Source organism: Periplaneta americana, chromosome 9, assembly GCF_040183065.1.
Source record: "Periplaneta americana isolate PAMFEO1 chromosome 9, P.americana_PAMFEO1_priV1, whole genome shotgun sequence".
Taxonomy (NCBI): Eukaryota; Metazoa; Arthropoda; class Insecta; order Blattodea; family Blattidae; genus Periplaneta; species Periplaneta americana.
Genome location: NC_091125.1, coordinates 147,759,318 through 147,786,428, shown reverse-complemented (window position 1 = coordinate 147,786,428; position 27,111 = coordinate 147,759,318). Strand labels below are relative to the sequence as shown.

At 35.8% G+C, this 27,111-nt stretch overlaps 1 protein-coding gene and 1 non-coding gene across 2 annotated transcripts in view; both read left to right on the top strand.

Annotated features, from left to right (window-relative positions):
* Window positions 1-27,111, top strand: part of LOC138706600 (muscleblind-like protein 3) — a 1,567,271-nt gene that overhangs the window by 535,093 nt on the left and 1,005,067 nt on the right. Inside the window, exon 2 of the mRNA XM_069836101.1 lies at window positions 10,640-10,702. The gene's annotated coding sequence lies outside the window, so the exon portion shown is untranslated. The remainder of the gene's footprint in view (window positions 1-10,639; window positions 10,703-27,111) is intronic.
* On the top strand, window positions 23,731-23,808 carry TRNAA-CGC (transfer RNA alanine (anticodon CGC)). The gene has a single exon. It is a non-coding gene; the product is annotated as a tRNA-Ala (tRNA).

Genomic DNA, 27,111 nt, shown 5'->3' with positions numbered 1-27,111 from the left:
CCTTTAATTTTAATGACTTCTATTGGATTTTGCCATAGTTTGTCCTTTGAAGAGCCGCTGCAATCCAGTATGTGTTGTGGAGAAGGTTGTTCAGTTTTGCACCGAATAAGTGGGAAATTTGTAGGTACATACTTTCCATATAGTGTGGATCGGGGGAAGATGCCTGACTTTTTCTTTGATTGAAAATTTAAGACACTATTCATTTAGTTTTGAATTTTATACTGAAATATCAAAGACTGGAAGTTATTTTGAAACTATATTTTTGGTACAAAACAGAAAACATTAATTACCTTGTTCATAGACACAGGCGACCTTTGGTAGGCTTACCTCATATTATATTCTATAAGATATACAGATATCTAATTGCATACATAACGTCCCATAGTTTAGCTCCTAAAATTTTATCGAATCTTTCACGTCTGATTCGCCTCTTCTTCTTGTCATTTTTCTTATCTCCTTTGCCTTCTATTTCCTATTCTCAACTTTTTTTCTCCTCCCAAACTACTTCTCTTCAATTCTTCCCTTCCTCTTTGTCTGCGTTTGCTAACTTCTATTTTCTCCTCAACTTTATTTTTCCTCCCCTTCCTTATCTTCCGTTCCCTCTTATCTCTTTCCGTTCCTTCTTATCTATTCTGTTCTTGTTCATTATCGTATTCTTTCTCCTGTTCTTACTCATCCATTTTTTATGGCTTTTCTTCTTCTGCTCCTCCACTATTCTTACCCCTCTATCTTTCTCTTCATATTCTGCCTTTTTTCCTTCTCTTCTCATTTTTCGGCTAAACTAGAGGAGAGTTACTCGTACTTCCTCGTACTTCGCTTATACACCTTCAGCTGTTTAGAACTCGCTTCTCAGTCATACCAACATAGGTTTGGCGACATTACAAAAGTTTCAGACATAGTGCACAATCACATTATGCCTTACATAATACAAATCTGTGACAGGTTAGGTTAGGTTAGGTTAGGTTAGGTTAGGTCTTTATTTTTTTTATTTTTAATAGATTATTTTACGACGCTGTATCAACATCTCAGGTTATTTAGCGTCTGAATGATATGGTGATAATGACGGTGAAATGAGTCCGGGGTCCAGCACCGAAAGTTACCCAGCATTTGCTCATATTGGGTTGAGGGAAACCCCCGGAAAAAACCTCGCCCAGGTAACTTGCCCCGACCGGAATTCGAACCCGGGCCACCTGGTTTCGCGGCCAGACGCGCTGACCGTTACTCCACAGGTGTGGACAGGTCTTTATTATGTCTTGCATGTATGCAGGACTAAGACTGGTGACTTTTTTATGTTGTCAGTAATAAGGTAGTGTATTGGCGGATTTTCACTTCCGAAGTCAACGGAAGTAACTCAGCTCTAGTTTCACCCATGTTTCCCCTCCCGTTTATATTTTTTTTTATTTTAGTAGGTTATTTTACGCTGCTTTATCAACATCTTTGGTTATTTAATGTCTGAATGAGATGAAGGTGATAATGCCGGTGAAATGAGTCCGGGGTCCAGCACCGAAAGTTACCCAGCATTTGCTCATATTGGGTTGAGGGAAAACCCCGGAGAAAACCTCAACCAGGTAACTTGTCCTGACCGGGAATCGAACCCGGGCCACCTGGTTTCGCGGCTAGACGCGCTGACCGTTACTCCACAGGTTTGGACTCTCCTCCCTTTCTTATTCTCTTTTTTCTTGCCTTCCTTTTTGCTCATTTTTCTTCCCATCTCTTTTTCTCTTCCCATATTTTGTCCTATCGCTTCTTCGTGTATACATATCATCTTTTTCTACTTCTCTCTTTCTTCACCTGTCCGTCGTGCTCATTCTAATTTCGCTTGTGAACGTCTCTTTCCTTTCGTTGAGATTCGAACTAAGAACACTGACAAGTAGCGCACTCCCTAGCCACTAGTCATGTACTCACCTTGGCACAAGACTTACAGCAACACAGGACAACACACACCTATTCCTGCACAAGGGCGAAAAATCTTAGTAGAAATCTTGCTTCATACGGTACCGTATTCTACTTAATTTGTAGCGGACTGATATTGAGCTATCATTCTAGATGTTGTTTCGAGATTGCGTCAGTTTTCAAGGCACTCAGTACCTCTCCAACCCTTCGCAAAGAGGATACACACAGAATGAAAATAGCTGTTTAGAGAGCTGTTACTTCCTCGTTTTACATTTTGGTTTATAGCATGACGGAAGGTGTGGGGGTAGAGGACCATTAACATGGCATCAGTTTACACTTTATTTATCATTACATCTGTGTAAAGATTTCCGTCGAAATCTCAATGGATGTTATAAAGATGTTTACTTACTGCTTGATTCCCACTGATATAAAAGTCTCTAATTAATACGCAAGGAAGCTCTGAATGTCATCTCCGCGTTGTAAACTGAAGCGTGGTTCTCCTAGCTCATTAAACGCGAAGCGTTCTTCAGATGTTGCCCTGGAGAGAAATGTAAGTGCATATAATAGCTACATAATGCTCTTAACCCTTTTATGGAGCAGAGCTCATTCATATATTGTTTAAAACTACGGGACCGACCTCCGAGAAAACGACTCCTGTAGATATGAAAAAGAAATACGCTTTTTGTAAGTAAAAGGAAAACAGATGAAGTAGTTGTAGTAGTAGTTTTGGCCGTTTATGCTTTTAATTTTTATTACATTTACGAGGAAAGCCAGAATCAGTGTCAGTACTAGTAGTGAGAAGGGAGAAATAATAAACTGATAGGTAAAAAAGCTCGCGATCCCTGCAAAACAATGTTAGAGCTGTGGGTAAAGTATGTGAGCTCCAAGCCGGTTGGACACTTGTCTCACTCTGTGCATCGCTGATTCACCGAAGGAACTTCGAAAATTTAGAAAGAAAAAAAGGCAGAAAATATGTCATATTTTAGATCAACACAGTAATTTATTGCAAGTTTTTGACAACAATAAGACCAGTACCTCACATCAGTCCAGCAGCCGATGTTATTTTTTTTTTTTATTAATTCACATCCTGTTGCGTCACTTGTGAAATCCAAAGATGCTTGGTTAACAATCCAATAACTAGTAGCCCATTAAATGTCTCTTCCGCAATCCGACAACCCACTAACTTTAAAAGTACACTAACTAATGGAGGAATACATTATTTTATAGGTTTGTTTTCTTGCAATCCAGCATCAGATATTTAGTTTAATATCTGTTGTAATTTTCTTTCAGAAGTCGAAATTGCGATAGAAAATCTGAAGAAGTACAAGTCTACAGATGTCGATCAAATTCCAGCAGAATTAATACAAGAGGGTGGAAGCGCATTATCTAGCGAAATTTATAAACTTGTACTTGCTTTTTGGGAACAGAAAATTGTACCAGAACAATGGAAGGAGTCCATAATTGTACCTATTTTTATGACGGAGGGACAAGACTAACTGTGGTAACTATCGAGGAATATCACTTTTGCTGACGTCGTACTAAATTTTGTACAATATTCTTTTGAGGAGATTAACTCCGTATGTAGATGAAATTATTGGGGATCATCAGTGCTGTTTTAGGCGTAATAGATCGACTATTGATCAGATTTTTTGTATTCGACAGATATTGGAGAAAAAAAGTGCGTATAAGAGTACAGTACATCAGTTATTCATAGATTTCAAAAAGGCATATGACTCGGTTAAGAGAGAAGTTTTATATGATATTCTTATTGAATTTGGTGCTCCCAAGAAACTAGTTCGATTAATTAAAGTGTGTCTCAGTGAAACGTACAGCAGAATCCGTATAGGCAAGTTTCTATCTGATATTTTACCAATTCACTGTGGGCTAAAGCAAGGAGTTGCACTATCACCTTTCCTTTCTAACTTATGCCATTAGGAAAGTTCAGGATCACAGATAGGGTTTGGAATTGAACGGGTTACATCAGCTGCTTGTCTATGCGGATGACGTGAGTATGTTAGGAGAAAATCCACATACGATTAGGGAAAACTCGGAAATTTTACTTGAAGCAAGTAAAGAGATAGGTTTGGACGTAAATTCCCAAAAGACAAAGTAGCCTATATGATTATGTCTCGTGACCAGAATATTGTACGAAATGGAAACATAAAAATTGGAAATTTATGCTTTGAAGCGGTGGAAAACTTCAAATACCTTGAAGCAACAGTAACAAATATAAATTACACTCGGGAGGAAATTAAACGCAGAATAAATATGGGAAATTCCTGTTATTATTCGGTTCAGAAGCTTTTGTCATCTAGTCTGCTGTCAAAAAAATCTGAAAGTTAGAATTTGTAAAACAGTTATACTACCGGTTGTTCTGTATGGTTGTGAGACTTGGACTCTCACTTTGAGAGAGGAACATAGGTTAAGGGTGTTTGAGAATAAGGTTCTTAGGAAAATATTTGGGGCTAAGAGGAATGAAGTTACACAACGCAGAACTGCACGCATTGTATTCTTCACCTGACATAATTAGGAACATTAAATCCAGACGTTTGAGATGGGTAGGGCATGTAGCACGTAAGGGCGAATCCAGAAATGCATATAGAGTGTTAGTTGAGAGACCGGGGGAAAAAGACATTTGGGGAGGCCGAGACGCAGGTGGGAGGATAATATTAAAATGGATTTGAGAGAGGTGGGATATGATGGTAGAGACTGGATTTATCTTGCTCAGGATAGGGACCAATGGCGGGCTTATGTGAGGGCGGCAATGAACGTCCGTGTTCCTTAAAAGCCGGTAAGTAAGTAAGTAAGCTGCAGCATAACAGGTTGCAGAAGATTAGTCGAACACGTGAGTGGAAAAATAAGATACACATTTATGTGAAGAGTGGGTCTTAGGTTGGATGGACTGTAATAGCTAAACTATATTAAAAATACCTCTCGCATATAACAAAACAGTAAACCATCGTGTGAATTTTCCAAGTCGTTCGTATCCTTAGCAACCAGATCGTTTCTCTCAAAACGGAATACTTAATTCCTCAGACATTTTCGTTTCGGATCCGCTCCCGGCGGATTGCGCTCCTTTCGGATGCAGTCTTTTGAGAAAGCGTAACAGGATATGACAAGTCGCTTTTATTGAGGGAGAAAGAGGGAGCCTTCAAAACACAGCGCGCGAGGGATAAATGTAAAAATACAACGCAATGCAGCTCTCAGCTTTCTTTTGTTGCAGGCGACATCTTTGTGTGCGAGCCACAAATTAGTGTCTCCGGGCGGTATCCATGGCAACAGTAGTGCTAACATCTTGTTTTGGTTTGCAATGCAGTTCAAAGCTGTACTGTACAATATCTGAATTCTTTTAGGTTTCCGGCAATGAACTTTTATGTGATAAAGATTCTCTGTGATTTATTCCTTTTCCCTGCTACTCTAATTCAATCACATCTCCATTGTTCACATTTGTAGTTCGTAGCATTAAATACCTGAATGATCAACTTTCGTTTGTAAATATACCTATGTTTCTTAATTTGTGAACATATCGATCTGTAGATAAACTTTACGAATATATGGATAGCAATTCTTCTATTCTAAGATCAAAAGTTAGTATTGTTAGTTTCTAAATATCTGGATATTTACTCTTGATTTCTGAGCTGAAAAGTTAATTGTTAATTTCTAAACATTCTGGATCATAATTCTTGATATCTAAGCTGAAATTTAGTTGATAATTTCTAAATATCTCCATAACTCATTATTTCTAAGGTGAAAAATTAGCTGCTAATTTCTTGATATTTCAATCATAACTCTTGATTTCTAAGTTGAAATTTAGTTGATAACTTCTAAATATCTCTATAACTCATTATTTCTAAACTGAAAAATTAGCTGCTAATTTCTAGATATCTGAATCTTAACTCTTGATTTATAAACTGAAATTTTGTAGATAATGTAATGTCTAAACATCTGGATAACTCATGATTTCTAAGTTGAAAAATTAGTTGTTAATTTCTAACCATCTGTATCATAACTCATGATTTCTAAACTGAAAATTAGTCGTTCATTTCTAAAAACGTCTGAATCATTACTCTTGATTCCAAGTTGAAAAGTCAGGTGTTCATTTATAAATAGTTTTATCATAACTTTTAATTTCTAGAGGAATAACTCTTGATTTCTAAGATGAAAAGTTAATACTTAATTTCTAAACATATGGATCATAACTCTTGATTTCTAAGCTGAAAAGTTAATTCTTAATTTCTAAACATGTGGATCAAAACTCTTGATTTCTAAGATGATTAGTTGGTTGTTAATCTGTATACATCATGATTACAAAGTTAAAATGTTGCCAGTTAAATTCTAAAGATGTATCTCTTAAATTCTAAGCAGAAAAATTTGCCTGTTCATCACTAAATATCTTCACCATAACTCTTGATTTCTAAGCTGGAACGTTAGTTGATTGTTTACTTCTTAACATGTGGATCATAACTCTTTGTTTAAATTAGTTTATTTTACGGTGTTTTATCAGTTGCAGTGATATTAAGATGATAATCATTGGTGTCCAATAGTTTTCAATGTAACTGTAGGTGTATTAATTTCATTTATTAAATATAATAGTCGTAGGGATGGTACTGCAATAAAAACTAGAATTACTGCCGGAGCAATTGTCCAGCGAAATGAGTCCAGGGTCCAGTGCCGAAAATTACCCAACATTTGCTCTTATTGAGTTGAGGGAAAAACCTAAGAAATAACTTCACCCAGGAACTTGTCGCAACCAGGATTTGAATCCAGGCCAACTCATTTCATAGTCAGACATGCTAACAGTTGCTCCCAGCACATGAATGATGAATGATTACATATATCTGCTTTCTTAGGAACCCAGTAATCATTTTGTCTAAACATCTGGATGATTAACGTTGCCTGCTAAACAATTGGATTTTTATTCTTATTTCCTTAACAGTTTGATAACCATTTCTATTTCGTAAACAAATCGCTACCCACTTTAATTTTCTAAATAGATAAATTATGGTTTTTGGGTTACGAACTGATCGAAAATAAACAGATAATTTACCACTTTATAGTTTCTTAATGGTAGCTTTAAATTTTTCTGCATATATTATGTATACAAATTTGCTATATCTTTAAAATTTTCTGCATATGTATGAACATTTACTGTTTCTATACACACCAATAATCTTATAAACCTAACTTATACTTGAGACTACAATTTGTGTCTGGTTTCCATAATAGCACCGTGGCTTGCATAGCAACAGCGGATGTTCGTGCATGCTGTCGCTTAGCAACAGACCCTAAAAATCCGGTTCTAGAGGACGCCTTAGTCACGATGGCGGTAGGGTACTGACCGAGGCTCGAAGTGGTGCTTGCTGGATCCCGCTCCTCTCTTTCCATGGAAAGCAACCCAGCGGGGGGCCCTCGAACATCCAGTGCACGCTGGAATCGAATCGTTGTCCTTTGTGTTATTACCGGTCTCTGGGATGAGGTCAGATTCGTGCAACACCGAGATACTGTACCAGTGGGTTTTGTATCAGAAATGCACTTTCATATAACATTCAAATATCAGACTGTTTCCGTTTTTGAATTGATAATACGTTGAAAACAGTAACAATTTAATCTCCTATATTAATCTTTGATATACAGGGTGTAAACGACATAAACTGCTAAAATTATACAGGCTGTACATCTCACAAGGGAAGGGTTTCGGCTCGAACAGGAATTTTTGGTTAAAAATTTGTACATAGGCTTACCTCACAATGGTGATGAAGTCCGTAAAAGCATTCATTTGTGTAACTCTCCGTTTGGTTGGTATTGGTCAATACACTTCTTTAAAATGTACATGAGGATTTTCTATAAAATGCATGAAACAGCATGGAGCAGGGCAATAAGCACAACACGCAGAAGCAACACCTGAACAATCTTCTGACTCACACTCCAGTGCTGAAAAATCAAATGCCACCTGAATTACACTTTTGAAATCCGAGACTTGTTCAGAAGTCAAGTAACCGGCTGACTGCCAGGAATACTGAAACATAGGGAGGTATACTGGAGCAGGCATCTGGTTATGAACAACAGAGTGCATTTTCATTATAAACACTCGATTTCCCAAGTTCAGTTCTGGATTCTCAGCAAGAGTCCTTATGCAATCTGTTATCCTCCGAGCATATATTTTGTATTGTCTAAGAAAATAGATATTCAGAGGCTGGAAATATTTAGTTTTTTATGTGGAATGATCATACATTCCATGTCCTAGCCTTGGAATGATTCATTTATTAAGGTTGTGTCCTTGTGCGCATTCAATGACTCACACAACAGTGTACATTTTTTGATTAGCTGCAATATTTTCAGACAGAACGTTGGAGAAAAATGTTCTTAAATGGGCTTTAGACATTTTACCACTTGCACTAGCTTCTAGGCTAGGCTAGGCTTACGGGTAAAGTGTCCCATCCCCTTAATTTGTGCAGTGCTCTCCCCACCCTCAACTTGTACAGTGCTCTAACAGAGAAACCACACATTACACAATGAATGCTTTTTGGAGCTTTACAGAGAAGTAAAGATGGGCCTGTATACAAATTTTTGGATACGAAATTCCTGTTCGAGCCGAAACCCTTCCCTTGTCAGTCTACTAAACATGATGTGTAATGAAATTATGTTTTTCTTCTGTTTTGTTTTTAAGTCCTAAAATAAAATGTTTTTAGGACTGATAGTAGTCTGTTAGAATAAGCGTCAACGTTATTGCCAATGACCTTCCTTCCAACACACGCTAACACCACCACGATGAAGTACCCCGATTTATAAAAAAATATATCACCACAGTCGCAATGTATGTGGCGGACCGAAGTAAATAATGACGGTCTACTAGCATTTCCAAAAACATTAGACTCACTGATAACATTTTGACTCACTGATAACATTTTTTCTAGTGAAAAAAAACACAAAAGTTGCAGAAAAATTTTATTAGACTTACTTGTTCAGTAATTTGTGCTCTATCGCCAGTATTTTTTTGGCAGTTTGTCGCTTACACCCTGTATTTATATTTTTATCTGTTAAAATAATTTGCTTAAAATCGCCTTGATTGTTTCTGTCCAGTGGTGGTAGGCCTATATCAAATGCATTGTAATTGAGCAAAAAGTTGAGCGGCAAATAACGTCCTCGTGTGCTTCCCACAACGAAAGAAAGAAAATGGCGGGCGATTATATTAAGTATTTATCGATTCTTAGGAAGTGCATAACGTCATCAGCAACGAATGACAAGACGCACACGTTTAAATGTAGCCGACCTGCAACGTGATTGGCTGTCGGAAATAAGAGCGACGGGACTATAACCTCGGATTTTTTATACTCTAATTTTTTCCCTACTTATACAGGGTACTGAGGAGAGTGCATTTTCAAAAATATACTATCGAAAGTCAAACGGTTTTCGTATTATTGAGCGACAAATTTAGCATATTTTATAAAAACAAGCCTCTTTCAGCGCTCTGAACTCTGGAACCATTTACTGCAGAACATTGAACGAGAGCTTATTTTGAAGCTGACATTTGGTAGGTTATGATAAGAAGTAATCCTTATTTTTATTGTACACAGAGACAGATAATATGATATTACTTACTTTTAGGCTTTTTGCCAATTTGTAAAAATGTAAAAAAAAAATTGAGAAAAAAAACTTGCATTATTAAGAGGGATTGGGCATTGTTTGCTTAGTGGCACGGCAATAAGTTTCGAGGGTATTAAATAGATTATTTTCACACGCCTGGACTTGAACGGCGCAGCACCACACGCACTGGCCGAGAGCTGAAAATAAGCGAGCGTTGGGCGTCCTTTCACACCTTTGTGTTGATGAAAACCTGTGATAAAGCTAGCCCAGCTATGCGCTACTAGACGAAACATCACGTATTTGTCTCCTGGCCTTGCTTCCCTCGGCTAGCTCCCTCCTCACAGTGAGCTGGGTACTTCACGCGCGTACTATTTATTTTCTTTATTTGATATTTTCAATACTTTATCAACGTGCCATCAGTAAAAAAATGTGTTTATTTCTACTTTCAATGCGGAATGTAACCATATATTTTTAAAATATTTTTTCCTTGGCAAAGGCGTCTCAATTAGGAAAAATCTAAATTTCTCCATTTCCACAAAAAGCAAGAAAATCTGTTTATATGTCAATACAAACTTTAATTTCTCAGCATCAAAATAAACCATGATTTTGATCATCGGGTGAAAGGGTTTCCGAGCTACAACCGTTTAAAGTTACAAATTTTATGAAAATACGATAAATTTAAATATTTTTAATTTAAACACTATGAAGTTCTGATGCCTCAAACTCTGCACAAAGCATTGTATCACAGTTCTCTACGTACAAAAAAAGTTTTATTGTATTTAGAAGTTGTAAGGTCAATTTTCTCTATATTTCGGTCGATTTGAGATGGAATAGCTCCTATGCATTTCTTGATTCACCCATACGTGCTACATGCTCTATCTATCTCAAACGTCTGGATTTAATGTTCCTAATTATGTCAGGAAAAGAATACAATGCGTGCAGTTCTGCGTTGTGTAACTTTCTCCATTCTCCTGTAACTTCATCCCTCTTAGCCCCAAATATTTTCCTAAGTACCTTATTCTTCACTAATTGTAATTGTGTATAATCCACAACTAACGTGAGAGTTCATCTTGCTGCCAAAGTTAAATTACATACTAGACTAAAATGTCTCTATCTTCCTGTTAAAATTATTTCTGTCTGACGTGTTTTGTTTTCTTTACAGGTAAGAAGATCTCTGGATAGCAACCCATTCTTGAGCGCTGTGAAGACAACACGCTGAGACTTAGTGAGTTAGAGTTTTCAGTTATTTATATCTAAGAATACTGTTTAAGTTTACGAGCATTGCCATTTTACATTTGGCCGATGATTGAAGTAGAAAGGAACTCGTACCTTTGTTTTGTCATTCTCTATGGAGCCGAGGTTCAAACGCTTCCGAAGGCAATAAAATTCTTAGCATGAGATCATGAAGGGTAGAAATTAAACTGTGGCTTTTTATTGTAGATTTACGAAACACAAAATAACTCTGTTCCTAATAAAGGGTGTCAGAAAAAAAACATGTAGCTCATTTCTCGCCGATATGAACATCGACGCTGAAAGACTCTTCTAATTAAAGCGTCGCTAGGTAAAATACTACTTACGACATTTCTTTGTTTTCGAAAATTAATAGTTTGCGGAATAGAACAAAACTATTTTTTGGCTCTAAAGGAGGGTACGGGTGAAGTTTTAGCCACTTTCAATAAAAAGTCACTTCCTTTTTCTCATTTTTATTGTGAAAAAAATGAGTAAACAGTCTCTTATTTATATATCGAGAAAGATTCAGCGCTTACGGCGCTTGGAAGCTTAAAAAATACGTCAATATTTAAATGGCTGAACTCTTGAATTTTAATTCTATGCAAATTTTACAAGTTGTTTTCTCACACTTTTTTTTTTTTCCTCAGAACATTTCGTCATGTTCAAAGTATGAAGGCTCTTACAATTTTGATGGTGGGAACATGAAATTTTTACTGCAAAAACTTCCGGGATTAAAAAAAATAAATGAAATATTTAATGGAGACTAGCCTAAATATTAAATATTTTAATTTGCCATGTCGACAAGTAGAAAGGAGAAAATTGTATTGTTGTGTCCATATTAGGTCTAATTGGGTGGAATAGCATCATCTGTACTTAATCCATTAATTTTATTCCACAGAAGATTAATAAAAATTTGCCTAACCAAAAATATGGATTACCCAACAAATTTAATTTATACAAATTTTTAATGTATTGCCTATTGAAGAAATTTATAAATATAGTTTATTAACATACTACCAGAGAAATCAAATAAAACATAAATCTAATCGACATGAATATCGTACTCGAAGACAAAAGTCTACTTTCCCATTAATTGAGCCTAAATGTCATACAAGTGCAGCTCTTAAACATGGTGCTAGTTTCGGCCCAAGACTTTGTAATAAAATTACAAACTATTTTCCAAATCTGAAATATTTTAAAATTGAAGCTTCTAAAAAAGAAATTTATAAAATTGTTCATGATATATAATATTAACAGATGTGTGTATTTTTTATTTTTTATTTCTGTCGACTATATTCATGTTTTTATTGAATATCACTGGCTTCTGTCTGATTGTCAATTTATATTAATTGTGTTTTATTTTTGCTCTTGTATGTTATTTATTGGTTTGAATTAAGTTACTTACTGTATTTAAAAATTGAATTTCATGTTGAAGGTATACCGATAAGCTGTCACAATTTGACTATAATTATGTGTGTGTATTCCGCCTTTGCTTATCATACAATTAAATGAATAAATTAATTAGTCATATTTTTCATTAACGTTTTCGGTACGTAAATTGTACCATCTTCAGATGTATGTATATGATGCTAATTGTTAACCAAGCCTATGGGTACATGTATCGTTGACTTAAATGCTCAGTGTTTTTGTGCATACTGTGCTATGTCGGTGAAGTATTGCCATGCTTACATAAATGATTACCTTAACTCTTATATACTATTTGCTGGTACAGCACATTATCAGAATTAAATTGGAATGTTTCAGTCAATATTTAAAACACTGTGTTTTTTAAATAGTGTTTTTAAATAGTGTTTTAAATATTGACTGAAACATTCCAATTTAATTCTGATAATGTGCAAATAGTATATAAGAGTTAAGGTAATCATTTATGTAATCATGGCAACACTTCACCGACATAGCACAGTATGCACAAAAACACTGATCATTTAAGTCTACGATACATGTACCCATAGGCTTGGTTAACAATTAACATCATATACATACATCTGAAGATGGTACAATTTACGTACCGAAAACGTTAATGAAAAATATGACTAATTAATTTATTCATTTAATTGTATGATAAGCAAAGGCGGAATACACACACATAATTATAGTCAAATTACTGTATTTAGTAAACTGTCTTTGTAAAATTTTTGTTTTATCATTGGCTAAGACCACACCGTACACGAGCCTGGCTCTTACGGTAGTGGCTAGAAACATTTTTGTTTTATAATTTTAATTCGTTCTCACTAGCTAGCTAATTGAATTAAATAGGTTAATTAAATGTCGACACTCGGCAGGCGGCGAATTTCGAGTTCAGCACGTGAAAATAGTTCTATAAACACTTTCTGTAATCCAACTTCCCCGTCCATTATAACTTATTGCAGCGTTCTCGTGAAAATTGTTAAAATTTAATGCACGTGTGAAGTAGACGACAAGGGGACTTCTTGTTTGATTATTATCAGTTCTTACAATCCCAACTTTCATCCCTCATAAAGTCCCAATCTATATATATAATTTGAACTGGTAATGGAAATTACGGGAAAACGGCTGAACGGATTTTAATAAATGACCCCTTATTTTGAAGCTTGGAACCCAAAGTTTTTCGGAAAAGTAGTAGTTTTCAGTGAAATGTCAATTTTCCTACATTTTTTTCCTCTTTTCCAAAATCCATCTGTTGTCAGTTTTGAGAACTAATTTTATCGAATCACGGCCGACTTGATTGAATTTCAGAACAAAACACACACTACAGTAAACAATAGGCTATTACACGAAGCCCATGACCTGCAGGATTGCCGACATATTTAGAGCTCAATTCAATTTGTTATTAAAAACTGATTCTGCAGTGTATAATACAGCTGTGTATTGGATATTCAAAACTACGAAACTTGAGGTGCTTTGATGACATTATTATCATTAGAAATTAAATATTATTATAGTTAATATCATGATGCATCTATTTTTCATTAATTGTACATAATATTGATGCTATATTGATGACATGAAAGTGAAACGTTTTGAGGTTATGTAAGTAAACGTAGAGAATATTTTAATTTAGGTCTTCATTTCTATAATTTACTGAGTGGCTGCTATATATAACTACAAAACTTAAGATAATAATATTGTTATTAAAAATCAAATATTTTTATACTTATTAACCCAGTCGGGTTGGGTCTTTTTCATATACTTAATGGCGGTGTAGTGTAGATATTGATGTGTCATTATCTTCAGTATTGGCTCGAGAGAGCGCAAAAATTACATTTCCTAAGGAAAATATATAAAAAGGTATTTCTTACTGATAAAATAAGAGGTCTAGAAAATTTTGTAGTCTTCAGATCATTTCAGCAAGATCTCTTAGTAGGATAAAATGATTTTACGCTCTACATTTCAAGTTCTACATGCAGCAGCTATACGAAAATACTATTGTTCGAAAGCTTAGCAAACCTGACTTTTTTTTACTTTTGCCTACAATCCACAATGACCTGAAATAGCTACTGTTATCGTCCTGACATTGATACTTGCGTTTTCGCGTTGAAACACAAAAACTGAAGTTGGATAGGTTCAAGAGAAAGTATTTGGCCTAAAAAAATCCATTCAGAGGGAGTATGTTTCATTATTATGGAGGCAAATAACTATTAAAAAGACAATTATTCTTCATTGAAAATAAATCTGAAAATTTTTTATTTGAACGTCTAACGAACTTAGTTTGCAGCAGCATTTGCTGAACAAGCCACTAATATTATATATTTGCACAGTCAGCAATGCATTTAATTGTGGAGAGTTTTGTTGATTGTCGCGGAATTATCTATAATTATTCGTCGACAACAGTGCTTTGTCGACATATTCTCAGTTCGACAAATAATATATAACTAATATATGTTTTAATGTCTACATTTCTTCTGTATTTCGATTTTCCGCATTCTTAACTCGGGTTTAAGCACGAGATTGATTAAAAATAACAAAATATGCCTTTTATAAGCATTTACCTCTTAAATATGCATATAATTCCGAGGGAGAATCAAAAAGTAACCTTAGTAATTGTTTTGTTAATTGAATATATACAATAAGACTACAAACACTTGGTCACTTTTCAACATAGCCCCCACTACGTTCAATGCAAGTGTTCCTGTTATACTATGTTGAAAAGTAATGAATTGTTTGTAGTCTTATTGTACATATTCAATTAATAAAACAATTATTAAGGTTACTTTTTGACTCTTTCTCGTATATTCACTATAAAATCTTAACCCTTGGTTCAAATAACTTGAAATGCATTTATGTAATTTATTGTGACGTATGATTTACAACTAAAGAATAAAACATGCAAACATGCTGAAATCCGCCACTAAAAGTAATCATAATAATAATAATCATACAAATGGCTTTCAAGGAACCCGCAGGTTCATTGCCGTCCTAACATAAGCCCGCCATTGGTCCCTATCCTGTGCAAGATTAATCCAGTCTTTATCAACATATCCCACCTCCCTCAAATCCATTTTAATATTATCTCCCCATCTACATATCGGCCTCCCCAAAGGTCTTTTTCCCTTCGGCCTCCCAAACTAACATACTATATACCTTTCTGGATTCGCCCATATGTGCTACATGCCCTGTCCATCTCAAACGTCTGGATTTAATGTTCCTAATTATGTTAGGTGAAGAATACAATGCGTGCAGTTCTGCGTTGTGTAACTTTCTCCGTTCTCCTGTAATTTCACCCCTCTTAGCCCCAAATATTTTCCTTAGAATCCCATTCTCAAACACCCTTAATCTCTGTTCCTCTCTCAAAGTGAGAGTCAAAGTTTCACAACCATAAAGAACAACCGGTAATATAACTGTTTTATAAATTCTAACTTTCAGATTTTTTGACAACTGACTGGATGATAAAAGCTTCTCAACCGAATAATAACAGGCATTTCCCATATTTATTCTGTGTTTAATTTAATAATAATAATAATAATAATAATAATAATAATAATAATAATTACTTACAAATGGCTTTCAAGGAACACGTAGGTTCATTGCCGCCCTCTCATAAGCCCGCCATCGGTCCCTATCCTGAGCAAGATTAATCCAGTCTCTATCATCATATCCCATCTCCCTCAAATCCATTTTAATATTATCTTCCCATCTACGTCTCGCCCTCCCCAAAGGTCTTTTTCCCTCCGGCCTCCCAACTAACACTCTATATGCATTTCTGGATTCGCCCATACGTGCAACATGGCCTGCCCATCTCAAACGTCTGGATTTAATGTTCCTAATTATGTTAGGTGAAGAATACAATGCGTGCAGTTCTGCGTTGTGTAACTTTCTCCATTCTCCTGTAACTTCATCCCTCTTAGCCCCAAATATTTTTCTAAGAATCTTATTCTCAAACACTCTTAATCTCTGTTCCTCTGTCGAAGTGAGAGTCCAAGTTTCACAACCATACAGAACAACCGGTGATATAACTGTTTTATAAATTCTAACTTTCAGATTTTTTGACAGCAGACTGGATGATAAAAGCTTCTCAACGGAATAATAACAGGCATTTCCCATATTTATTCTGTCCTTAATTTCCTCCCGAATATCATTTATATTTGTTACTGTTGCTCCCTGGTATTTGAATTTTTCCACATCTTCAAAGGATAATTTCCAATTTTTATATATCCATTTCGTACAATATTCTCGTCACAAGACATAATCATATACTTTGTCTTTTCGGGATTTATTTCCAAACCTATTTCTTTACTTGCTTCAAGTAAAATTCCCCTATTTTCCCTAATCGTTTGTGGATTTTCTCCTAACATATTCACGTCATCCGCATAGACAAGCAGCTGATGTAACTGGTTCAATTCCAAACCCTGTCTGTAATCCTGGACTTTCCTAATCGCGTACTCTAGAGAAAAGTTAAAAAGTAAAGGTGATGATGATGATGATGATAATAATAATAATAATAATAATAGTAATAATAATAATAATAATAATAATAATAATAATAATAATAATAATAATAATTCAATTCCTAGGACCTTGTAATCCTCGCAAACGTGCGGCGACTCTTTAACAAATGACACACGTCTGTGCGCAAGTCGAGTCGTGATGAATGACGCGTGTATCCTGGCAACTGAGAGCGCATCCTGCTTTTGACCCTTTCACTTGTTTCCCGGCGAAATGATCCCACCATAGAAATATTGGGCATTGTGCTGGCAGCTGTGATGTCACGGTCGCCATGGAGACGCGACTTTCATTCTCAACTTTTGTGGGACTCTCTCGCAATCTCTATGATTATAATCTGTTTGCAAACAAGCGACTATCTCTCTCCACGGGCTTCATCCGTGAACGGGAACCGTATTTTATTCGTTATTACTTTCTGTGTACTTCTATATGGAGAAATAATAAAAAAAATATCGGGGTAGGCTCTATCGGAGACACAGCAGCAAGTTTTTTTTCGTGAATACATCCCTCGAGATGGATTGTTGAATGTAAGGAAGGCCTATAAGAATGAAGAAATATACCCACATTCAGTAGTCGAGTATAATTTTATTTATAACAGGTCATCATCTTGCATATATTGACAATAAACATGTCGGTTACTATAGTAAACACCGTGCTCTGTATTTTCCTACCCTTTGTTTGTAACTCCGCACCCATTTGCGCTGCATTTTCAAATTCAAATTTATTTACAATTTACCTTTGAAATGAATACATATGAATAGATACCCGAAATGAGCATATGCTCGTGCTCGGGTACAGTCCAGTAGTGTACATAAATTTTACAGGGATCAAATAAATAATGCTGATGATAGAAATAATAGTAACAATAATAATAATAATAATAATAATAATAATAATAATAATAATAATAGAATAATCATGACAGAAATGATACAAAGATTGTAATACAAAATAATTCATTAATAATAATAATAATAATAATAATAATAATAATAATAATAATAGTGATAAAACAAAAATAATTACAATAATAAAATAAATACTAAGACGGATAAAATAAAATATAAAACCACTAGCGAGAGTTAACAAAACTTAAATAAGCATAGGCTATAATAACCGGAAAAAATGACGAACTCGAAAATCAACAGAAAAGTTCGTTGTATCGCAGACGACAGCAACCGCCGTATTGATATTGTGAATTTTCTCTCTTCACTCAAATTCACTCGCGAATTTTTCCAATTTAACTTGTCGACTGGTGATTGTTGCTCAATTGAGATTGTATCCTGGTTCGTTGCGATTCATTTGAAACCACTGCAAACGTTCTATCACTTTTCACACTCGATTTTCACTGCCTCGGCTGCTGCGCGACCCTCCAATCCGTGCCTTAACTCCCCACCTCCAACATATCGCTAGATGACGTCACCCACTCCAACTCAAGGTCATATTGATTCTTCGTCTCTCGAGTCCACACCTGTGGAGTAACGGTCAGCGCGTCTGGCCGCGAAACCAGGTGGCCCGGGTTCGAATCCCGGTCGGGGCAAGTTACCTGGTTGAGGTTTTCTCCGGGGTTTTCCCCCAACCCAATACGAGCAAATGCTGGGTAACTTTCGGTCCTGGACCCCGGACTCGTTTCACCGGCATTATCACCTTCATATCATTCAGACGCTAAATAACTTAGATATTGATACAGCGTCGTAAAATAACCAAAATAAAAAAATCGTCTGTCGACCGCAGTTTACTGCACTGGAAAATGTCGTGTAGTTTATAAATTATTGGCGCGACGAAACTGACCTGAAAATGTGTCGATGACTTTCTGGGATGGCACCCTAGTACTGGACGGAACTTATAGATATACTTACTTACTTACTTACTTACAAATGGCTTTTAAGGAACCCGAAGGTTCATTGCCGCCCTCACATAAGCCCGCCAGCGGTCCCTATCCTGTGCAAGATTAATCCAGTCTCTATGATCATACCCCACCTCCCTCAAATCCATTTTAATATTATCCTCCCATCTACGTCTCGGCCTCCCTAAAGGTCTTTTTCCCTCCGGTCTCCCAACTAACACTCTATATGCATTTCTGGATTCGCCCACATGCTACATGCCCTGCCCATCTCAAACGTCTGGATTTACCTAATGTTCCTAATTATGTCAGGTGAACAGTACAATGTTTGCAGTTCTGTGTTGTGTAACTTTCTCCATTCTACTGTAACTTCATCCCGCTTAGCCCCAAATATTTTCCTAAGCACCTTATTCTCAAATACCCTTAACCTATGTTCCTCTCTCAGAGTGAGAGTCCAAGTTTCACAACCATACAGAAGAACCGGTAATATAACTGTTTTATAAATTCTAACTTTCAGATTTTTGGACAGCAGACTGGATGATAAGAGCATCTCAACCGAATAATAACACGCATTTCCCATATTTATTCTGCGGTTAATTTCCTCCTGAGTGTCATTTATATTTGTTACTGTTGCTCCAAGATATTTGAATTTTTCCACCTCTTCGAAGGATAAATCTCCAATTTTTATATTTCCATTTCGTACAATATTCTGGTCACGAGACATAATCATATACTTTGTCGTTTCGGGAACTTATAGATATATTCACATTAAATAAACAAAGTAACATTGACCTAGTCAAATTCTATGGTTGGAAATGTTTCAAAGGTGCCTGTCAACACGTCTTGGTTATTTCACCCTTTTTTGTCTTATGAAGTTTGGAGATAAACTACTCTTTGTAACGATGCAATGCAATGCAAAAAAAAAAAAAAAACAACTTCGAGATTCTCATATAGTATAGCTATACGGAGTGAACCGTTAGCAGTGCCATTAATTTCAGTGGGCTATTCTTTGAGATATTTCAAACAAAACAGTTTATTACAATTTTGTTCGTTTTTGTTTTCTTTTTGAGATAAAAATATTGTTTGATATGAAATATTTCATAACTCTTAATTGTAGGCTATCTTTTATTTTAGAAAGGACACGTCACATTTTTCTAATTTTACAGGAGACAAAAAAAAAATCTTTAAATTAAGGATTTCTTTTTTGTATTTCACCTTGGGAAGGGTACTTTACACAAGAGTTTCAGATGAAAAGGGATGATTTTATGGATTTTTTTTTGTCTTGGGCATGTACCCTTTCTAAACTAAACACAGAAACAATGAGAGTTAAAAAAGTGGACGTATTACAAGTCAGTGTTTTAGTGAACAGTGAATATACAGTGAACATGGAAATATGCCTCTTATTTTCACTTTTGACATTAAAAAACTTTACTCTGCATTACCCTGTGTTGTAGTTGTCCAATTCACAATGGTGTCATAGAAAGACTTTGCCTCTTCACTTATTATATTTGAGAACTTTTTGCGCTAATATTAACTACAGTCAGTTTAGTGAAGAAAGGGAACATATCCAGGTTATGTACTCTTTCTCAAATGAACGTACCTATCTTCTTTTGTGTTGTTTTGTAATCTATCACAGAATTTTGTATTTAATGTATATCATTGAAACCTGGTTGAGTGGAAGAGAAGGTCTTATGGCCTTAGTTCTGCCAGGCAAAATAAAACTACTACTATTATTATACTACTACTATTACTACTACTACTACTACTACTACTATTACTCTTACTACTACTATTACTATTACTACTACTACTACTACTATTACTATTTTTCAATCCCACAAATAATATCTCTAAGATGATTAATGCTATTCACATTCTTCTCTATCATATTTATACTATTTAACTCTATAAATTATTTCTCATATATTCCAGTTAAATTATTAACAGAAAAAAGAATGATTAGTATAAAAATTATAAATTTAAAATGATAAGTAATTTATTTTCAATGTTTGACCCATCAACAAGTATAATAAATTTATCATTAAACTGAATTAGCACTGTATTAGGATTATTCATTATCCCAATAATATTTTGATTAATTCCATCACGACATTATATTCTATAAAATAAATTATTAACAGATTTACACATAGAATTCAAAACACTACTAGGAACAAAAAATATTAATAAAGGAGCCTCATTTATTTTCATTTCTATATTTTCAATAATTTAATAATTTTCTAGGCCTATTCCCATACTACTACTACTACTACTACTACTACTACTACTAGTACTACTACTACAACTACTATTTATCAAACCTCCATAGCAACATATGGACTCGAGTTAGGAATGTGTCTAAACTTAATGCTGCTACCACAGTCTAGTACATACAGTCACGAAGCTAAATACGTAGTAAATATGTATCCATAGATAGTTGCTAACCACTAGGTTCGCTACTATCGCCTCATTACAGACAATGCGGAATAGTACCTGCACAGTCTATTGTTCCTAGTACCCTCATAAACTCAAGCTTCATGACTGTATATACTAGACTGTGCTGCTACCCCCAATAGAGTATACTTTTAACAAAACATCAATTTCCACAATAGTAATATGCGTTACAAGAGCGGTATGTTGCTGAAAACAAATATACCGCTCGTGTATCGTACATTATTTTGTGCGAAGATCGTTTATTACATACATGAAAGACGAATTTCTAATTAGTTGCAATGAAATCTCCATCTTGGTTTCTGTTTAATGACGGCAACTTCGGAAAACCAAAATATCTTTCTTCAACATTGTTGCTATAAAATATTTTCTGTGTTTACTATACTCCAGCAGGCCGTGATATACGTCTGTCTTTTTTTTCCCCCCAGTCTATAAATGCGAAATTAAAACAAACGGTAGGGTTATGTAATGATTTATTTTTCATTTTAATATTTTAACAATATTATTTATATAACATATTGCAGTAATAACATCGGCATTTGGAATCTCGTTGATTTTTTCACGGCTTCCTTAATGTTATTTGTATCAGGAATGCAATAAATTTCGTGGAGTAGTAGACTTTACTTAATTTTTGCAAATATTTAAAAACAATAATTAACATTGCAATTTAGTGAAATTGCAGTGGTAAGTTTCCAATTTATAATTATTACTATGTTAAACGTCTCTAAAAATAATATGTTAAAAGCCTAAAGCAGTAAAATGAATGTGGCGCTTAAGCGGTAAGAAGAAGGAAATTGTTATGTGTGTTACGTTGGGAATACTGAATGTGGTATTTCACACTTACCGCGTATTGGTTCTGTGCGGAAAACAAGCAAATACGCACGATCTCGCACAAAAATATTAGTACCTTTTCTAAAATAAACAACTCAATTTATTTATTCATTCATTCACAACATTGCGTTAGGTGTTTTCTTTGCAGTCCGTCCCGGTTTGAGAAATACCAGCGTGAGACATAAAGTTAGCATATTTTACTCGGTTATCACTATTTCCGAATCTTAACTTAACCGTGATCCGTTGCCTGCGTATCTGAACGCTCCTATATTCCATCAGTATTTTTATACGCCGTTTATGAGGAACGCAGCAGTGCATTGCGGGATTGCCTAGCTCTCTGGCTGTGGAATCCACGCTATTTTCCCAGCACAACGGCGAACCTATCAGACAATAGGCTGTAATTGCGTCAGGCCAGGCATTGTCGGATTGCACGCGCCATTACACAGGGTGTGGCAACTATACAGGGTCGAGATAATGGCGACGGCACAATGGCGGCTGATTAAGTCAAGAGAGCCTTTCATATCGGTCAACACTTGAGGCCGAGAGCAGGGCTGTGTAGTCCGCCTGGAGTATAGTCTTCAGGCGCACGTTTGACGTCACACTGCTAATGTTGCCATGCCATTTAAATACAACATGAGCAGGGGCGGCCCGTCCTTATGTGCTACAGTACAATGATAATTTTTGCTCAAATAATGTATTTGCAATACCATAGTATTTGATCTGCCATTTGACAATTTTCCGTGGTTATGTTTATGACGCGTGATAGAGTGTTTAGTCTTCGCTCTTCGCTCTGTGGTGCCTCAGGGGGTTCGTTGTGCTACTCAAAACTCTACATGAATGTAGACAACTATTGCGCATGTGCGAAGCTGAAATCACTGCTCTGATTGGCTATTTTTACGCGGGAAAGTGCTGTAGTCAGCTTCAGCACAACACAGCTTGGAGATTGCAAAAGTAAAGCGTAACGAAAGAATGCTTGTTTGTGGAAGAACTCGGAACTATGTACAATTTGTTTGGTAATTCAAGTGTCCGACCGCTGCTGCCATCTACCTGGTTTTTGAGGTTCCTCCTGAATCAGTCAGTCTAGAAAATTGAAGCCAAGGTAGTATGTGACCGTATAATTCAGGAAGCTACTCACCGTTTCCAGTCTTTAACATACCTAGACGCAACAAAATTGTTAAACAGCAAATTTTTTGACAATTTTTCGCATAATTTTCCTGAACGCAAACTTGAAGTTGCTGTCAACAGCTATACTGTACTGAATAAAAGAGTGTTAAAGACACAACTTGGGGTTCTATGTGGAAGACCCGATATAGATGGAGCTGTTCAATTGTTACAATACATAACATAGCCTCCAACAATTCACAGGATCCATTCTGTGAAGTAACGAAGTTGTTAAATATTTTGGTTACAACACCAACGACCACTGCTGAGTCAGAAAGATGTTTTTCTTTCTTTAAACGCATAAAAACGTTTTTAAGGAACACTATGTCCCAGGATCGCCTCACTGCTTTTGCAATACCGTAAATAGAAAAGAGTATGATTTCCAAGATGGAGGGGTTTAACATCAGGGTAATTGTATCAAATATGAATGAGGTCTCGCCCACCTCATTATATTTTGCTCGACTAGTATGTCTAGTCAGTTTGTTTTTATACCATTAAGTACGAGAAAAATTCGTACCGGCACCGGGAATCGAACCCAGGACCTCTCAGCTTTGCGCGCTGAGTGCTCTCTAACCAACTGAACTATGCTCGAGCAAAATATAATGAGGTGGGCGAGACCTCATTCATATTTGATACATATATGATGTTAACAGTTTAAAGAAACTGTTGTTGAATATGGCCATAAAGTCATGTAATATGCGCTCCTGTACATATATGACGTGTATCGTCTCAAGTGCAGGCAGTAAGGCCGTAACACGATACTACGAGAGGAGTTCGGCCGGCGTCGTGAATCGGGTCCCGGCATAGCTCAGTTGGTTAAAGAGCACTCAGCGCGCACAACTGAGAGGTCCTGGGTTCGATTCCCGGTGCCGGTACGAATTTTTCTCGTACTTAATGGTATAAAAACCAGGGTAATTGACAAGTTCTGCAGTAGGAAGGAACGTCGTATGGATTTCATATTTCGTCACTAGGCGAGTCTCAAATTAAGATAAATACATATAAGTGTATACAGTAGGCCGATATAGAGATTGTAGCACACTCATTATTTTGACCACCAGCCGCTACTGAACATGAGGCCTAACGCTCTATAGCGCTGACTTTCCGCCCGAGATATGAGTTCAAATCGTAGAAATTCAAGAGGAATTTTAGTAAATAGTTACCGGTTTGGGCACTTTTACGCTAGGAAAATACTGTTTCCTTTACTGTTTCGTCAAGGCTCACTACAGATCATCATTATCATAATTCCAATGATCATGAATAGGTGGCGCTTAGAGAAACAAATGATAGCTTCTAACAAGTGTTTCAGACGCATTTTTATTCTTCTGTGGGTGCCTCTTCGTCGCTTGTTATATGGTATTTCTTATCATCATCATCATCATCATCATCATCATTGTCATCATCATCCAGTTCAAGCACTAGACCTACTGGTCTATTGCGGTCTCAATTGTCTCATGCCGTCTTTTTAAGGCAGAGACTAGTGAGGTGCTTTATGTGGAGTGTGGCATTGTATAGGACAGAAACATAGACATTACGACGAAGTGAAGAGAAACGACTGGAAGCATTTGGGATGTAGATATGGAGAAGAATGGAGTGTGTGGAGTGGATAGACAGAATAAGAAATGAATCTGTGCTAAAAAGAGTGGGTGAAAAAAAGAATGATGCTGAAACTGATGAGGAAGACAAAAACAAATTGACTGGTTCTCTGGCTAAGAAGAAACTGTCTACTGAAGGATGCTCTAGAAGGAATGGTAAACAGAAGAAAGTTCAGGTCAGAAGAAATATCAGATGATAGACAACATTAAGATATATGGATCGTATGGAATAAAAGCATAAATACCTAAGCCATACATATCGTAAAACAAGAGGAATAACCTAACATCTTCTACATGCCAAGCCAGGTGTCTCCCAGGTGTAAGAAAAACTCCCCTTAAGACTAAAGCCTTATGCCGTGTTTTTCGAAGTTTCGTGGGTTTTTATCTCGTCTCAGAGATGAATGGATGATCCTTGTTAATATTCTGCCCTGTGTATGTCTCTGTGGAGTCCCATAGGCTCTGATTCCAAGTTCGGAGAGGCCCACAAATTTATCGATACCTAGTGTGTCCTATAGACATTGGTATAACCTTAAGAGTTATAAAAGAGGAAGTTTAACAAATAACGAAAAAAAAAAAATAAACGAAAAAAAAATGGCTTCTAACATATGTAATCAGGAGAGTGAAGCTGTGTTATTTTTGGTGCGTATTAGCCTAAATCGCATAATTTCAAGAAAATAAACTGTAGACAATTACATAATTTTCAATATGATAAAGGAATGTAATTATTACGAAACACGTAAAGTATATAATAAATTAACGTATGTCACTTTTCTGCCACTTTTTTGTTTGTCATAAGTTCTTATAATGTCGTGTTAAAACGATAGTGCCTTATAAATTTTCTTAAACATAATATTGTGTCTCTTAGAATTTGGGCACGCCATTCCATCTGTCATTACGACCAACTCGCATTATATTTTACGTTTATAATTTCTGGCATGTTGCCTGGAATGTACTTCCAACATGGTAGTGTGTTCAGAAATAAATTGTCCCTTGGTTAATTTACAATGCAGTATTTTTCCAGCGTTGTTATGCCTGGATGTGTATTCGATCCTTACTCGGCACGTGCGTACACTGGTGATACGTGCTATTGTTAGCTTAAATGTATTATTATTATTATTATTATTATTATTATTATTATTATTATTATTATTATTCAGAGAGACTTTTTAATTGAACGGAATACATCAGCTCCTTGTCTATGCGGATGATGTGACTATGTTAGGAGAAACTCCACAAACTGTTACGGAAAACACTGGAATTTTACTAAAACCAAGTAAAGAGATGGGTTTGGAAATAAATCCCGAAAAAAAAAACAGAATATACGATTATGTCTCGTGACCAGAATATTGTACGAAATGGAAATATGAAAAGTGGAAATTTATCCTTTGAAGAGGTGGAAAAATTCAAGTATCTTGGAGCAACAGTAACAAATATAAATGATACTCGGGAGGAAATTAAACGCAGAACAGATATGGGAAATGCCTGTTATTATTCGATTGAGAAGCTTTTGTCATCCAGTCTGCTGTCAAAAAATCTGAAAGTTAGAATTTATAAAACAATTATATTACCAGTTGTGCTGTATGGTTGTGAAACTTGAACTCTCACTTTGAGAGAGGAACAGATGTTAAGGGTGTTTGAGAATAAGGTGCTTCGGAAAATATTTGGGGCTAAGCGGGATGAAGTTACAGGAGAATGAGAAAGTTACACAACACAGAACTGCACGCATTGTATTCTTCACCTGACATAATTAGGAACGTTAAATCCAGACGTTTGAGATGGGCAGGGCATGTAGCACGTATGAGCGAATCCAGAAATGCATATAGAGTGTTAGTTGGGAGGCCGGAGGTATACGATCTTTGAGGAGACCGAGACGTAGATGGGAGGATAATGTTAAAATGGATTTGAGGGAGGTGGGATGTGATGGTAGAGACTGGATTAATCTTGCTCAGGATAGGGACCGATGACGGGCTTATGTGAGGGCGACAGTGAACCTACGTGTTTCTTAAAAGCCATAAGTATTATTATTATTATTATTATTATTATTATTATTATTATTATTATTATTATTATTATTATTTCATTTGCATTGTTTACATACGAGTATATTTACTCTTAAACAGGTTACTAAAGATTAACAATATTCGTCCTATCCAGTAGCATTTGAAATCTGGATATGGAAAAGACTGGAGTGTGTAAAATGGAGAGACATAATAAGAAATGAAGCTGTGTTGGAAAGAGTGGGTGAAGAAAGAATGATGCTGAACCTGATCAGAAAGAGAAAAAGGAATTGGCTGGATCACTGGCTGAGAAGAAACTGCCTACTGAAGGGTGCATTAAAAAAACTACAAATAATATTCCTCGCTTGTCAGTACATTTTTTTCGTTAATAATCTTCCTCGTATGTAATCGTGAAAACTTTGAAACTAATTCAGCAGTTCATAGCATAAATACGGGTCTAAAAATGGCTTTAATACTCCATCGGAAAATCTATCCTGCTATCAGAAATAAGACCGTTATGTGGCATTAAAAATTTTAATTTCCTCACTATGGATGTAAAAAATCAAACTCAAAACATAAGATTATGTAG